This window comes from Hipposideros armiger, unplaced genomic scaffold, assembly GCF_001890085.2.
Source record: "Hipposideros armiger isolate ML-2016 unplaced genomic scaffold, ASM189008v1 scaffold_28, whole genome shotgun sequence".
In the NCBI taxonomy this organism is placed as follows: Eukaryota; Metazoa; Chordata; class Mammalia; order Chiroptera; family Hipposideridae; genus Hipposideros; species Hipposideros armiger.
The window spans coordinates 2,666,337-2,682,974 of NW_017731378.1; positions in this window are offsets into that span (position 1 = coordinate 2,666,337).

A 16,638-nucleotide genomic window follows, 5' to 3' on the forward strand; every position below is an offset into this window, starting at 1 on the left:
ACAAGATCATGTGGCGCCTTCCCAGTCTTCCTTATCCCCTAAATGTGGGAAGATTCTACAGATGCATGCCTGCCTCATATGTCATGGAAGGGAACGCTTCAAAGCTTCTTGTGTCTTCCTTCTACTCAGTGCTTCTTCTGATTAGCATTGTTTATCATTAATAAATTCATCTCCAATTTCTTGGATCTCATTGAAAGGAGACCAAAGGCATATCTCAGGGATAGTGCAGGTTTGGTTCTAGACCCCCACTGTAAAGCTAATATCACAATACAGTGAGTCATAAGAATTTTTTGTTTCTCAGTGTATGTAAAACTTAATTTTAGGGCTGGCCTAGTGGCGCGTTGGTTAAGAACTGGCTTGGGATGCCAGAGGGCCCCGGTTCAGTTCCCACATATGAGGGCCAGTGACACTGCCCTCTGCAGCTAAGATGGTGAACGGCAGCTTGACCTGGAGCTGGGCTGCCATGGGTCGCCGGCGATGCCGCAACGGTGATGGCGTAGCCTGCAGCTCCCTGCTGCAGTGGGTTGCCATAAGCTATCGTGTGTAGACAGTGTGAGCGGCCAGTAGCCAGCGTGAGTGGCCAGTAGCCACTGTGAACGGCCATCCAGAGGCCGGTGACTGATCTGCCTCACCCAGGGAAAAGCACAATGATGGTGCCAGCTTGGGCCAGTAAAGCAACATCCTCCACAACTAGACTGAAGAACAAAAAACAACAGCAACTTGTCTGTTCTCCTTCCCCCGATTCCCCAGTGCTGTTCCCCTCCCCCAATTCCCTAATAAAAAAATCTTAAAAAAAAAAACTTAACTTTATACTAGTCTGTAGTCTACTAAGTGTGCAATAGCATTGTCCAAAAACCAATGCACATATCTTAATTTAAAAATACTTTATTGTTAAAAAACGCCAAACATTATCCAAGCCTGTTCAAAAAATGGTGCTGATAAGCTTCCTGAATGCATGGTTGTCACAAGCCTTCAACGTATTAAAAAAAAAACAAAAACCAATATTTGCAAAGCATAATAAAGCAAAGCGAAATAAAAATTTTTTTTAAAAAAATACCAAATACCACGGATGTGTCCTTGGTGTTTCTCTCAAATTCACTTCTATGAGTGGGAGGAACCTAAGGGGCTCTGGGATTTGAGGCCAAATAAGAGGGTTTGGTATATGTCCTTCAGTAGATCAGGAGGCAGGAAAGTAGAGTGGCAGGAAGGTGGGTGAGGTTTACCATCTGAAGACCGCGGGTCCTGTCCCTATTTCTGAAGCTGGGTCAGCATCTGGTGTTCCAGCCTCAACCTCTACAGCTACACTCAGAACTGCACCTTCCAGACATACTTCCCCAGACCTATTATTGGTCCACAGGACTGGCAATGTTGCCTTGTTGGCCCCATCTTTCAACTCTAGCCAGCAACACACCCTAAAGCCAAGGCTTTGCCCCTTATGATAGAGTTGTTCTTCTCCAGAGTTTTTATCTGCTGATACTTTGAAGACTGTGAGTTTATTTCTTTGGTATGCACCCCTTAAAATGTTTCCCCAGCATCTTTGGGAATTACTGTCCCCACCCACAGGAATAGAGTCCCAGGAACCACATTTGGCCACAGTTGATAGAGGCAAGGTCAGGTGCCTCAATACCTCATACAAAGTGAGCCAATCAGATTCCTGCTCTTGGGAGCTGGGAATTTGAATGGATGGGGCCAGAGACTGGGATGCTTACAAGCACTTACAAGCAGAGTCACATTGATGGCAGCCCGAAGGAGAAGGCTAATGAGCTTCAGCTTCGAGGAGCCCAGAGCTGCCTTGGCTTCTGCCCTTCCCAAACCTGTACGTGAGATACTCCTAGGTATTCTCAGTAACCACCCTTAGCTAGCTCAGGTTACCTTCTACCATTTGCAACACTATTAGCATGGCTAGTTAAAGACGGGATCTCCTCTTCAGTAGAAGGGTCTTCTCCTAGTAATTCATACAACTGTCAATTCAGAAGCTTGTGTTCATTGTGGCCTAAGGGCTCCAATATGGTAGCAGATCAGCCCACTCCCGAACAGATACTGAGTCTGCCTGTCATCCATTGAGTAGGACTTGTCTCATCCCAGAAGTGGTAGCTGGAAGGATCTGACCTGGGTTGCCCCTGCCCAGCGGGCAGCCTGGCCTTCCATTACACCAGAGGCAGTAGGTGCACCAAACCTTCCCATTAACAGTGTTGGGCCAGGCAATTAGTAAACTACTCCAGGATTTAAAATGTGTTGAAAGAACTAAGCAGGAAACTGGGGCAAGAAGGCATAATGAGTTATTGTACATCCTGGAGCTGCATCCAGGGAGCAGGGTTCTCTGGAGACAATGACTATACTTGGTCCTGTGGAGTGGTATTCTTTGTAGACTTTGGGGGTACGTGCTCCTGCATTCTATCTGTATTTCCCATGTACCATGGATTACCTGTTCCTCTGGGTGGCTTCTCAGAAACCATGGATATAGCTGATCTTGCAGATAGTTTTCCAGTAAACCATGCTATATCTAGTTGTATGAGGTGGTGGGGTCTCTTGTAGACCAAAGTGATACCTGGTTCTGTGGGAAGGTGTCTCTGGGGCCACAGGTATACCCAGGCTGCTGATGAGTGGCATTGCTTCTGTGGACATGGTGTTTCCGGAGATCATAGTCATACCTAGTCCTGACAGGTACAACTTCCCCATTCTTATCAAGAATACATGGGAAGAGCCCCTTTATTAAATATAAACGCCACTACAGAAGAGTGCCTACTAAAGGTAGAAGGAATTATAGAATTAGAACATTCACCATTTTGTAACCACTGTAGTCATAATTGATTCAGGCAAAAATCAATGGATGCTAAAACCACTGGATACAAGATGCTTAGAGAATAGGATATTCACACAATTTCAAATCCTGCCTCCCCCCACCCCTGCCCATAATGTATTACTCATACAGGGTAAAGTGTAGCTTTACAATGGAGAAATTTGGATGATGCCACCCTAAAATGGTCAAACTTAATCATTGTCAATAATTGGAAAAACCGATATCTTGTGCCTCCGTATATGAAGCACTGAGAAGGAAACATCACCTACTCATATGTAGTATTCCTGCCCCAAATACTTCGCCTGGATTAAATCATGAGGAAACAGACCAAGTTCAAATTGAGGTACATTCTGCTACCTGCACTTTCCAAAACTACCAAAATCATGAAAGATTAAAAAAATAAGTGGGAGAACTATTCCAGAATAAAGGAGATTAAAAAAAAACAAAATAAATAAACACAAATAAAGATGTTGGATGGAGGGGTGTGTTATAAAGGACATCACTGGGAGAATGGAGGAGTTTTGAATATGTACTCATAGATTAGGCAAGTATTAAATTTCCTGAAATACAGATGAATGTCCTTGTTCTTAAGAGATAAATACTGGTATTTATGGGTTAAGTGTCATTTATGTCAGCAACTAAGACACAAGTGTTTCAGAAAGAGACAGGGAGAAAGAAACCAAGTGTAGGAAATAGTTATTATACAAATTGTTAAGCTGTGTCAGGGTGTATGAGTGTTCATTGCAACAATGAACTTTTGTGTAGGTTTAACATTTTCCAAAACAAAAATTTGGAGAAAAGAAATAAGTTTAAAACAAATACTACAACTCTAATGAAATAATGGATCTAGTCAATGGTAGTCAATGGCTGTTAAAACCATTAAGAGAAAAGCTGATGGAGGGGAAAAAAGAAAACCTGAAGGGGCATTTCATAATGGATAGATCTGGCGGGCAGCTACCGAACCCACTGATTAATTTTAATAGTATAAAAAGAAAAATGACGAGAAATTATGTGGTCCTGATACGATGCAATAGGAAGTTCACACCACTTGTAAAGTATTCTTGCCAAAAAAGGTCAAACCCGAAGTCAAGCACTCTAGAATCTACCAATTTAAAGTGTCAGAGAAACATATATTAAATTGTACCTCAGGAGACTATCAGCAAGATCCAGAATGAAGGAAATTCCATAGGACAAGTGGCCCTTAGTTGCTTCAATATATAAATTGCAAGAAATAAACAGAAAAGAAAGTGTAACTTATGGAATAAAAGAAACTTAAGAGGCACATGCAGTGCGTGGACCTGGATTAGAAACAGATTCGGGGAAATTTGAATACTGAATGGATATTTGATGAGAGTAAGAAATTACAGTTAATGTTTATTTGGGTTAGATAATGGTGTTGTGGTTATGTTAAAAGAGGCTTTAGCTTTTAGAAATGCATATTGAAATGTTTATGGGTGAACTGATTTGATGTCAGCGATTTGCTTCCAGATAACTCTGGGGGAAGGAGTAGAGGGTATCGATGAAATAAGACGGCTATGTGTTGATAGCTGATGAAACTACGCGACAGGTACATGGATTTACAAATGTGTATATGTGAACCAGAATAAAGCTGTAACAAATAAGTAAACCCAAGTCACTCCAATCTTTTCCCAATATATTCTCCCGAAAATGGCTCCTCGGTGTTAGAAAGAATGGCTGCCCCTCACAAATAGGCACAAGTGAGGCCCGGGAGAGAACTTCTAGGGAAGGGTGACTCCCAGAATCATCCTGGGGGTGCTGATCCTCTTTCAAGTGGAGCACTGCTTACTCTGAGAGGCTCTGTCTTGTGTTTTTTTAAACCAGACTATTCCCTGTTGGGTGGAAGAAAGCAAAATATTATATCTGGGCAGCTCCCTGCCCCAACCTAGGTTAAGGAATGCGGTTTACGAAGGCTAGTGGGATGGACCCAGAGTGGAGACAGGAGGTGAAATCAGGTGTCTCTTTGTGAGGCTGTGTTGAGGTTGAGGTCTGAGGTGAGAGGTCAGGGATGAAACTGCAGGGATGCACGCACGACTAAGGTGGGTGTACTCTGCTGGGACCTAACGGGCTCCAGAGCAGACTCTCCTGGCCTTCGTGCTTTCATCCTGGGTGCTCCAGTTCTCCTCTGGGATGGAGACAGAGGTCCTGGTCCATCTCTCCCGCTCTCATCCTCATGCAGCCCACCTCCAGGTCCTCCCTTCTTTCCTTCTGGCCCATTCCCCTTCCCTCCCTCATTGAGCACCCTCCTCATCTCCCTTCTCCATTCCCTGGCCTCCGCCCTATCAGACACCCCAGTTCAGGGTCCAAGAGAAGGACGGCTTTTATGTGGCTTGTAAAATTCTATTATATCTGTATTCAAAACCTAGCAGCTGAGAAACACTGGTAATAAGCATGTTATTAAGCGTGTAAATACACATCCACTCCAGGGCCTCCAAGGGGCAGGGGCTAGGTTCTCAGCCCTGGTGTCTCCCCTGCATGTAAGTCCCTGCCCACCTGGCCTCCTCCCCAGACTTGGACCTTGTGCCGAGGCCCAGGCCTCCTCCACTCTCCAACCACCACAGTCCTGCAAAACCCAGACTCTTAGAGAAAGGGGGCGGGGGAGAGGGCTGAAGAAAAAAAACATTAGGAAAAAAACTCCCACCCAGAGAGCATTCTTTCTGCAGCACTCAGGAAAAAGGATGTCTCACAGGGGACGGGAAGGCGAAATTTTTTCACATCCAAATGGATTGCAATTTCCCTCCATTTAGCACCTGAAGGTAATTAGCTCGAAGAGACTGCCGAGTGCGAAACACGTTCACGGAACATTAACTCTCACACATTCTCCAGTTGCAGGGAATTAATAGGAAAGATTAAAGTTTAAAGAGAGCAAAATGCCATTACCTCGCCAGCCACCTCTCTCCGCGGCAGTATCCAGTCCCCGAAAACCTTCGGCCAGTGCTTGGGCCAGGGCTCCGGTCTCAGCCTCCAGCTTGGCTGGCTGGGGCATCTTGATGTGCCCCATGAAGAGTGCTAGCATGTGCTGATGTGCACACACGTGTGCAAAACGGGGCAGCTCTAACCCTTCACAAGGCCAGTGCAGCCCCCCCTCCCATCCCCGTGAAGTTTGGGGTGGACAGGGATAGGTGTGTTCTCTTATAGCTTGACACCTGGCAGTGGTGTGTGTTGAGGCCCAGGGTGGGGAGCTTGCTCGGAAGGGTCATTAGGATGGGTGTGCCCTGTGATTTTGTTGTAGAGAGTGAGATCTGCCAGCATGGCCAGCAATGGAGAGATGGAGGGTGTCACTTCCACCATGCGTGAGTACAGAAGCACTCGGGTGAGGTGGTGGAGGGAGTGGCCTCCACTTTTGTGAGTCAGACAGGACCCACAAACATACGTGTGCACACACATGCAGTCTCCCATTATCACACACAGATGGCCATTGTCACTGCTTTTTTCAAAGTTTATGTAGGCTTCAAATTCTAAAGGTTTCTGCGTTGCTTCAGTATTTTAGGGAACAGAGAGAGGGAGACAGACAGAGAGAGGGAGACAGAGAGAGAGCAAGAGAGAGAGAGAGAGTGGGGGAGAGAGTGAGGGAGAGAGAGAGGGGCAGAGGCAGGCAGGAGAGAGAGAGAGCGCGAGATGAAATTGAGACATGGAAGAATTTATTGCCCAGAAAATTCCATTCTGCTATCTGATTCAAAAAGTCCAGTCCCCCCAGCTTCGGAAAATCTATTTTCCACATTTTAATACCCTGCAGAACAGTCCTCATAACTCATCCGAGTGTGTTAAGCACAGTTTTATTAGATCTGAAACAAATTTTGGTGGGGAGATACTATAGGTCATTAACCATGGAGTAATTTTATCCTTGTTTCCCTAATGATGCCATAATGGCGAGCGAATTTCTTAACTAAAGACCAAAGAACATTTTGAAGGTCAGTTTCATCTGTGAGCTCCTTCAAGCGCTTCTCAGAGAAGATTGGAAAACTCGCCGATTTTTTGAAGAGTCATTAATAATGTGAAAGCTGAAAGCACCCTCCATTTGCGTTCCTGCTTTTTACCTTTTAATTTTATATCGTCCCCGCTCAGAGCCCCGCTCCCACTCCTTCACCCTCCTCTGGACCTCCCGCCCGCCTCCCCGCCCCACGCAGAGAACAAGGCTGCCCAGTACCAGGTACCAGGCTGGCACTGAGGGGGCAGACGGGGGCTGCAGTGGGGAAGGCAGAAGAGCTGGAGAGGCCAGAGAAACCCCGCTGAGATGGGGGGCCTTTGCCACATTCCAAGAGTGGGTACACCATATGAGGGTATTGTTTGTAGGCGTGCATGTGTGGGTGTGCATGTGTGCAAATATGCAGTGCAGGGGACTGAGGTCTCTGGATTGCAGGCTGGCTGTGCACACGCGTGCTGGGGACCAATGGGGACTTAGTCTTTATAGGTGGGTGCCCCCTGTTGGAGGTAGGCTGGGAAAGGTGACTGAAAACCATACTGGGTCCAGTGGCCTGGGCAGTGGGCCAGTCTCCCAACAGGGATGGACACTTATGGAGTGCTTGAGATGATTTATAGCATTGTTCGTGCATGAGCATGTATGTCCTGGGGATACTGAGGTTATCAAGGCAAGAGCCCAAAGGCCCCTTCCCACTAGTAAACATCTAGACACTAGAGACAGTGACCGTTGTCTGGCCAGCCCTCACTCCTTGGTCCACTCATCCCCTCGTTCCCCAGGTCTGGAGCCCTTCGTTCACCCATTTTACCCACCTCTCAATCCCCAATCCTTGGCTCCTTGGATGCCCCTGGCACCATCCCCTCCCCGAACCCCCATTCCCTGACCTCATCACCCATCTGATGGCTATCGTTACAGGGTGCCCAGCCCGGAGCCAAGGTGGGACAGCACTTCTGTGTGTGTGCGGGTTTGGGGAGGAGGGGGCGGTGTGGTGACACTCCGTGCTCCCAGATGTGGTGGCAGCGATAATTCCAATTTTATGCCTTTGTTATGGCTTTAATCACTTTCTTTATGCGTTTTGTTCCAGCGATCAGGGAGAGACACCTGATAGGCAAAGAGGATACCAGGGGAACCATTTTTATTTGGAATGTGGTGAGAAGTCTAATTAGAATCTGAATTCTGCTGAGCCTTGAAATGGCCAGCACTTTATCCTGATCGCCTTAGATATTGTTTCGAGTCAATCATCTGTCATGGTGCGGCAGGAGAGCCTCTCCCTTCACACCACCCTCCCTCCCTCTGCAGGCCCGGCTGGGGCACACTGTAGGGAGGCGAGGCTCGGGGCCCCCACCCTCGTAGGAGTGTGTGCCTCTTCTATGGGAGGGGGGCTGTTTTGTGTGGCTTGCCCTCCCTTAGTGAGGTCTGTCTTTGCTGGGATGCTGAGTTTGAGCTCAAGGGGCGGGGGGGGTGGGGGGAGGCTGCAGGAAGAGGGTGCTAAGGAGCCACTATTAGAATTAGGAAATATTGGGGTGAAGCCAAGCTAGTCTGGGGCACCTCTTCAGTGTTCCCAGCACACTGACCACCCCACCGCCTCTGTACCAAGAGCCCACAGGGACTCTCATCTTTTCACTGTCCCCCAGACAAAGTGCATTTCTCCCACCTGCTAACTGCACCTCAGACTCCCCACTCCCATTGCCAGCCCCTTCCTGGCCCAGCATTGGCCACACGTTTCAGCTCCATTTCCCTGGTTTTCCTCTCTCCGGTCCTGCTGCTGGAATGCTGCCCCTGTTTGCTCTTCCTGTTTAGGGCTTCTGCCATCTGTCAAGTCCCCAGACTCGTTCCACCTCCTCCAGAAAGCCTTCCTTGACTACCTGAACCCCACAGTGAGTGAGCTCCCTGAGAGATGGACAGTTACAGCGTGGGCCCCATCCTGTGATGGCCATGTCATCAGCAGGCGCTGGCTCCAGCCAGATCTCTGGTCCATTTATCTTTCTCATGCCTTTATTTTATTTATTTATTTTTAAAGATTTTATTGGGGAATTAGGGAAAGGGGACAGACAAGTTGCTGTCCTTTTGTTCTCCAGTCTAGTTGTGGAGGACGTTGCTTCACCGGCCCATGTTGGTATTATCATTGCGCTCTTCCCAGGTGAGGCAGATCAGTTGCTGGTCACTGGACAGCCGTTCACGGTGCCTCTTGGCCATTCACGCCGGCTGCCAGCCGCTCACGGTAGCTTACAGGAGCCCACTGCAGCAGGGGCTGCAGCCTACGCCGTCGCCGGCGACTCAAGGCAACCCAGCTCCAGGTCGAGCTGCTGTTCACCATCTTAGCTGGAAAGGGCGCAGCATCACTGGCCCTAATGTGGGATCCGAACCAGGGCCCTGCTGCTCAGAGTTGGAGTCCAAGGTAACTCAACCAACGTGCCACTCAGCTGGCCCTCTCATGCCTTTAAATAGTTTCCAATTGTTCCCCATATTTTTTTAACTGGGGTGTGTGTGTATGTCCTAAATCTGTTCAAACCCACTTTGAGCATGGCAAAATATAAAGTATAAATAAATATTCCTCTTAATGACAATTTCATCTCCCCAACCATACCATGAGCTTCCTAAAGTCTGCCCACTTCCTGCCCGTCTCCTGCCTTTTCCACTAACTGTGAGCACACAGGACTAGGCACTCAGTGGGGAGTTGCACTATCACCTCCAAAAGTCACAGACTCACTGAGGTTTTCTGCCTCTTGCTTCCCCTCACCAGTCCCCTCTACCCCCAATACATACCTACCATGTGGTAGATGTGGGCATTGTTGGGGGGTGATTAGTATCCAAAGTAAGTAGTGTTTCTGGGAGGAGCAGACGTGCTCTCTGAACGTCTCCATGGGAGACAGCCCAGATGGTTGGTGACTACTTGCAAGGTCAGAGATCCACGTATGGTCAATGTGAGCCCTTTGTAGATGGTTGCAGTACTCAACCCTCTGGTCAGTTAGGGTGCCCCATAAAGCAGTGTCCTCATGGATGGTCAATGTCACCATGAGCTTCCTGGATGGTCACTGCCCTCTAGAGATTGTCCCTGTAGTGGGGGTGCTTTATGGATGGTCCAAGGGGCAGTGTGGCCAGGCACTCCTATAGAGAGATACAAACTGAGAAGATCCTCAGAACATCCTCTCAACCTGCGAACCTCCCCATCCCCATCTGGACCCAACGACGAATGCATCCCTGACACATTTTGTTTCTGGATGGTGTCTTTCCCAGCTTGCACCTTGGATTTCCTTGGTCCCTGCGCTCTGGGTGGAGAGTGGAGATGGCATTAACCATGGTTTACAAATCATGGGGCTTGTGGCCAGGAACTAGGGATGGTTCTTTGAGATATGCTGCTAGGACTCTAGCCCTTTCTCCCTCCCAGCAGCCCTCATCCAGAAGGCATAGCTGCGTTGGTACCACACTGATGGATTTCACGTGAAGAGACGCAGGGAGATGAGTGAAAGGGGTCCAGAATCAGGGAGTCCTTATTTATAGGGGAAGGCAAGACAGTGGCTAGAGGGACTTACGAGCAAGTTTTCTTGTGAGAAATTGCAATCTGCCATTATCATCCAGGTATAAATTAATATATCAGATGGGGTGTGTGTGTGTGTGTGTGTGTGTGTGTGTGTGTGTGTGTGTGTGGTGGAGGGTCAATAAGTGAGCGGCTCAGGCTTCCATCAGGAAGAAGCAGAACACTGACACACTTGGTCTGCCCATGTAGAGGGTGGGAGTACGAGCGTGGCTTATTCTCCAGCTGCTGTTTCCCCATCTACAGAGTGGGGGTTGGAGGGGCGATCGAGCTCCCGGCCCAGGGAGCACATGTGCTGGGTAGGGGTGGTGGGTGGGAGGACAGAGATGCCAAAGCTGGTAAAAGCCTGGCCTCCTCCCATCTCAGACACCCTCAAGGCACTGTCCTCTCTCTACATCCAAAGCTTGGCTGCAGCGGGGGTAGATGAAAAGGAGGAGAAACTGTTGGATAAAAAGAAATTCAAAAAAAAAAAAAAGTAAGTGAAATATTCAAACTGGAAAGTGATATTATAGAAACTGCAGCCCACGGCTCAGTGCATTCAAATTTATTCAAACTCGGTGCCTGACAGTGATGGATGCGGCAGCTTTTCCCACAATATGGAGAAGGCGCGGGGGCATTTAGGACTGCAGGTCCCCTCCGGGAGGGTGGGGGCCCACACCACCTCCCATGCCTTGTTCCTCCTAAATGGGGAGTATGGTTCTGGGTCCTGCCTCCTCTACTCCCCTGAGCCTCAGCCACTTCCTGTGCCTCACAGTCCTGGGGGTCTTGGGGGACCTGGACACCACCAGCTCAAGTGCTTGGGGTATGGCCCAGAACAGAGGTTAGCAGGCTGTGGACCAGGGCGATCACCAATGCCAAGGAAGAGGACGGCCAGACTTGTCCAGGGGATGACTAGGCAAGGATGTCACCTACATCAGAGAGAAGAGCGCAGTGATGTGGTTTGCAGCCAAATAAATACCATGAACCCAGTAAGCCCCTGAGCATGCTGGGATCTGAGGGTCTCAGAATACCAAGTCAGGGAGCAGTCGGTCTCATTAATCCCAACTTTCCTCCCAGGCTAGGGTGGCAGCCTCTCCACCCAGGAGAGGAACATAAGGGCCTCTGGGGGAGCCTCAAGTTTGGGGTTGTGGTCTGAGCAGAGGGCACGTGCCCTGGAGTGTCCCCTGCTCCCAGAGGCACCTTCCAGCCTCCACTCCACCAACACTTCTCCCAGAAGGCCTCCCCATGGCCTCCTAGCCAACCTCTTGACCAACAGACCCCACGTCTGATTCCAGGCCCCAATCCCAGGAACCCTTGGAATACTGGTTACTCTGGCAAGCTCATGGATCTCCTGGCTTCCTTGCCCATTATACTCTCCGGCTCCACTGACATCTCTGACACTCCTTGGTCTCTTTTGCTTCCTACAACTCACCAAAATGTGGCTACAGTGCACTCTTCTCTCTTACTGTCTGTCTCTCAGGAGACATCACCCACTCAGGCACTTTCAGCTAACACCTCCCTGCAGGTGACGGAAACACTGACCTCTGATTCCAAGCTTCTCTTTAGATCCAAACCCACAGTCCAGGCAGTGCAAGGCTAACTCCGATGTCTCTCCTAAAACCAGCAACAACATGTGACTCTACTTTGTTATAGTCCTGTCCCCCACCCACTCACCCTCACAGAAACCTTGGACTCTCTAGGTCTTCCTCCGTCGTCATCTCTACCTTCCATCAGCTTACACATTCAGAGCTATTTCCTGATGTCTTTTCTACCCACCTTTGCCTCACCATCACCGCTCATGCCAGGAAGACCCTTATTACCACAGCTCTCCTGGATCGCTTCAATTCAACCGCTAAACAGTTACTGGACGCCTGTGAACTGGTCACCAGGTGAGGCATTTTCCTCTGAGCGAGGCTCTCTGCCTTTAAGTTCTACATCTCCAGTTGTTCTACACACTGCTGCCAGGTTAATTTTCCTAAAGCACAGCTCTGCTCACGTCACTCTGCTGCTCAAAAACCCTCAATGGCTCCCCATTGCCTACTAAATAAAGTACAAACTCTTTACTATGATGTTCATGGCCCCTACCTACCCCTCCCTCAAGCCTTCCCATTACTCTCCTTCACACTCACATTTGCCAGCCAAATTGGACTCTGAGTGGTTCCCCTGCACTCTCCCCACCTAGCGATTTCCCACCTTTGGGCACTGGCTCATGCTTTTCCTCCTTCTGAAATGGCATCACCCTCCAACACCCCAACTCATCTCTGCCTGTCAATATTCTAAACCTCTGCAAGACCTGATTCAAGTAAAGCCATCTTCTGAACATTCCCTGTAAATGCTTAGCAAGGTGCCTGCTAGTCGTTATTAGTGTTGTTGGCATTACTATTATTATATTATTCCCACCACCACCAGAAGTGCTTTCTCTTCCCTGTGAACCTTCTAGTCCTCTCTACAGTTTTCCTGGTTCATATCATAGCTTTCCTGATAGTTATTATTAGGATGTTTGCTCTAAAGTTGTCCTGGACTATATACTTCTTAACAGCCAGGACTAAGTAATGTTCATATGTGTCCCCCTCAGCTCCTAGCCCATGAGACTCAATCAACACTTGTTGAATAAATGAATGAATAAGTGAACAAATGAGCCAATACAGCACAACTAGCCAGGACATGGCTCTGTGACACAGGCTAGACTCTTCTAAGCCTCCTGTTCTGGACAGTGACCACCTAGGAGTTCCCTGTCATTACTCCTGGCCCTCCTGACATGTGTCCAGGTGAGCTGGGACATGTGCGTGCAGGTTGTATGACAGGTGTGTCATCCCTCCAGATCAAGAGGGGAGTGTGGCAGAGTTCAGCCTTCTCAGCTCATCAATCAAAGGGCATTTACTGACAGATCCTGAGAGTCAGCTCTGGGCTCTGCTGGGGTTGGAGGCAACAGTGGGGCACGATTGCTGCCCTCTGGGAGTTCACAGGCTGTGAACTCTCCTGTGACCCTCAGACCACAGGAGTTCACCAGTGACTGCGGACAGCGATGGACACACTAATGGATGGGGCAAGCCCCTTCCTCCAAGCTGCCCTGAAAAGCCCAGGAGTGGCTTTTCTTACCCTTTTGGTGTAGCTCTCACTGCCCCATCCAGACTGGAACTCCCCTAGGAGGCCTGTTGCCTTCTGTAGAACTCTCCACTACAGAGTCCAGAACCTCACAGCTTAAAGTTGCTGAATGGTTGGGTGGATGAATACCATGAATAGTTGACAAAATAAATGAGTGAATGAGCAGCTAAACAAACACATGGATGAACAAAATGCTGGGCAGACGGGCAGAAACTACACTAGTCAGCATTTACTGAGCATCTACTATGTGTGAGTCCCTGAGCTCACGCCATCACCTGCACTGGCATTTAATCTTCCCTTCGGAGTGGTAATTATGATCCCACTGAGCAGGAGGAAACTGCGGCTCAGGAGTGAAGTAACTTGAGAGCATGCACCCAGCTTATCAGTGACAGGACCTTGGTTCCCTGCCTTAAATGTGTCATTGGTCCTTGGTGACCTGGCCAGGGTCACCTCCTCCCTCCGCATACCACCAGCACTTTGGGGATTGGGGGGAGTGAGGGTAGCTTAAGAGGACTCTTGGGAAGGAGGTTCACAGGACAGTGTTATGGGGTCCCTGTTCCTTCACGTGCCCTGAGGGGGACCTCTGGACTCTGGGTTTTAACTCCTTTTGTTTCTGTCCCCCTTGGGGACAAGGTGGAGTTCAGAAGAGGCACAGCTGAGGAGCCTCTGTTTCCCAAAAAGGGGTCTTCCCAGTTCTCCCTTCAACCTTCCTCCTTTTGAGAAGGGAGTGACAGCCTCTCCAGAAGGGTGCCCACGCTGGGGGGCGCCCCATCCTGCCCGCCCCACGTCCTCTCCCAGCGCCTCCCTCCCTTCCTGGCCAGATACAAACAAGCGCGCTAAACTCCGGGAGATTTACAGCGGGCGGCTGGGCGCGCCGGCCCCCGGCCGCCGGTGAGATATCTCCAAACAGCGCACTAACCACTTTCCATTTTATACCTCACCAGCTTTATAGCATCTTAAGGATTTCTGTGCACGGCTGGCTTCCCGCCCAGGGAAAAAACCCAGCCTTGTAAATAAATACTAAATATATATGAACAGAGACGACAGCGAGGGAAGGGGGGGTGGGGGTAGCAGCCCAGGACTGGCCACTAATGGGGAGGAGGGGGCAGGGATATGTTGGGGTGCGAGACAAAGGCGACAGGGAAAAAGCAGTTGACAGGAAGAGTGAGGGAAACTGAGATAGCACGAGAGATGGAGGCAGAGAGAAACAGAAAGATGGAAGTGCTCTACACAGAACCTGTGTGTGTGTGTGTGTGTGTGTGTGTGTGTGTGTGTGTGTGTGTGTAGGGAGGACTGGCTTAAAGCTTGGGAGAAAGTGAAGCCTCTTCCAAAACCAGCTTTCCTCCTCCTTACAATTTCTGAAGAGACCCAGGGATGGTCTACCCCTGCTGTGTGTGTGCACCTGAGCACATGATGGTTTGTATGGGGGGTGTGTGGCAGGGGTATGTTACAAGGAAAGAGTTTATGTTTGTGTATGTGAATGCAGATGTGGGTGCAGGTGGGTGTGAGCGGGGGTTGTTTGGTATGGGTAGGACTGTGCCAGGTGAATATGGAGGTGTTGGTGGGCATGTGGGCAGAATGTCTGTGGCATGGTCAGGGTATGTGTATAGGTTAGGATATGTTGGGGGTGTGAGGAGGCAGGTGAGTCCAGTGAGTGTGTGCAACTTTGAGACTGAGTTGTGGAGGGCTGAGCAAGGTGTATGTGACCAGATGCATTTGGGAGTCTTGGGGTGGGTAGGGGCCCCGGGGGGAGATGAGTAGTAGGCTCAGGTAAACCAGGATGGGCCTCCAAAGGAATATATGTTGAACCTGAAAGCAAGTGTTCGTTGGTGTGTTGGGGCCTGTCAGGGGTGGGTTTTGGGGTGCCATCAGGTGGTCATGCTACCTCCTCTCCACCCCCCCCCAGTCTTTCTAAAGGCTCCGAGACCTTCTCTGCAATGGCCACTGGGGACAGGGTCCCCTGTGCTGGTTGAAGCCCTCATACTCCCCAGCTCCCAGCTCTGAGGTCCCTGGACAGGAGCCAGAGTCAAACTGGGGGGCAGGAGGGACCATACTTTCCCCTCTCAGGGAACCTAGCAATCCCTTTTTGTTCCCCCCTTGTCTTCGATATTAAGTATTCAAACCTCATTTACATCCTTATTTTTCAATTTGCTGCCACAGTAGTTTAATTTATTCGATATAATTTCTTTTTCTGAGGGGACATTAATCATTGCCCTGTGCTTTTGGGTGCCTGTGGGATCTCTGCATGTGTATGTGTGTGTGCGTATGCATCTGTGGGGAGGGGGCACTGTGTATCTGCGAGTGTGCATCTGTGTCTGTGTGTATCTGTGCCCGTGCATACGTGTGTGTGTGTGTGTGTGTGTGTGTGTAAGCGAGGTGCAAGTTTGTCCCATATGTGAATGTGTGTGTGTGTGTGTGTGTGTGTAAGTGTCAGTGTGGGTCTTTGTGAGAGGGTTTTGTGAGTATGAGAGAGTTGGGGTTGGTAAATAGGTATGGGAGGGTGGTGGGAGTGCTAGATTGACCAGGTCCTTTTCTTCAGAGCCCTCCTGGCCCTTCCCAGGATGTCAACAAGGAGGGGAAGTGGTCAGAGTAAGTGGGAAACAGGAGACCTGGGTTTTCTCAAGATAAACAGCTAGGTTCAAGGACTAGCCCTGCCCCAGGGTACCCTTAAGGTAGGTCCTTCCATTTCCCCTGCCAGTTTTCCTTTCCTGAGAATGTGCCTTGGACAGTTGTAGCTGGAAATGTTCTAGAATCCATGGTCTCTCAAGAAAGAGAGAGAGAAGTGGAGGAAGACACAGAGACAGAAAGACAGAGGAGCAAGGCAGGACATGCAGGGGAAGAAAGAAAGAGGAGCTGGAGAGAGAGAGAAGTGAGCAAGCAGCAGCGTCTCAGGCCATAAAGTCTCTGGAATGGAAGGAAGGGGTGAGAGAGACTCTGGCATCAGCTCAGGCCCAGTCATGGCTCAGTGCAGAGTGGTGGGGGCAGGACAAAGGGTTAGGGCTGGGTTTCCTCCAGGAGCCAAGATGAGTGGAGTGACTTGGGGGGGGGGCTTGTTGGAGAGAAGAGGCAAGAGGAAGGGGTAAAGGGGAGGAAGAAAGAAAAACCCTCTGGGGGTGTAATTCAGGGGAATTACCCCCCAGAAAATTTCCCAGGAAGTTCAGGGAAAAGAGGGACGAAGCTCTGCAATGCTAGCTCCCCTCCCCACTCTCAGTGCATCTGGGCAAATCCCCTCGTTCCTAAGATCCCCTTGTGATCCTCAGCCCCAGAAGCCCTCAGTTTTCC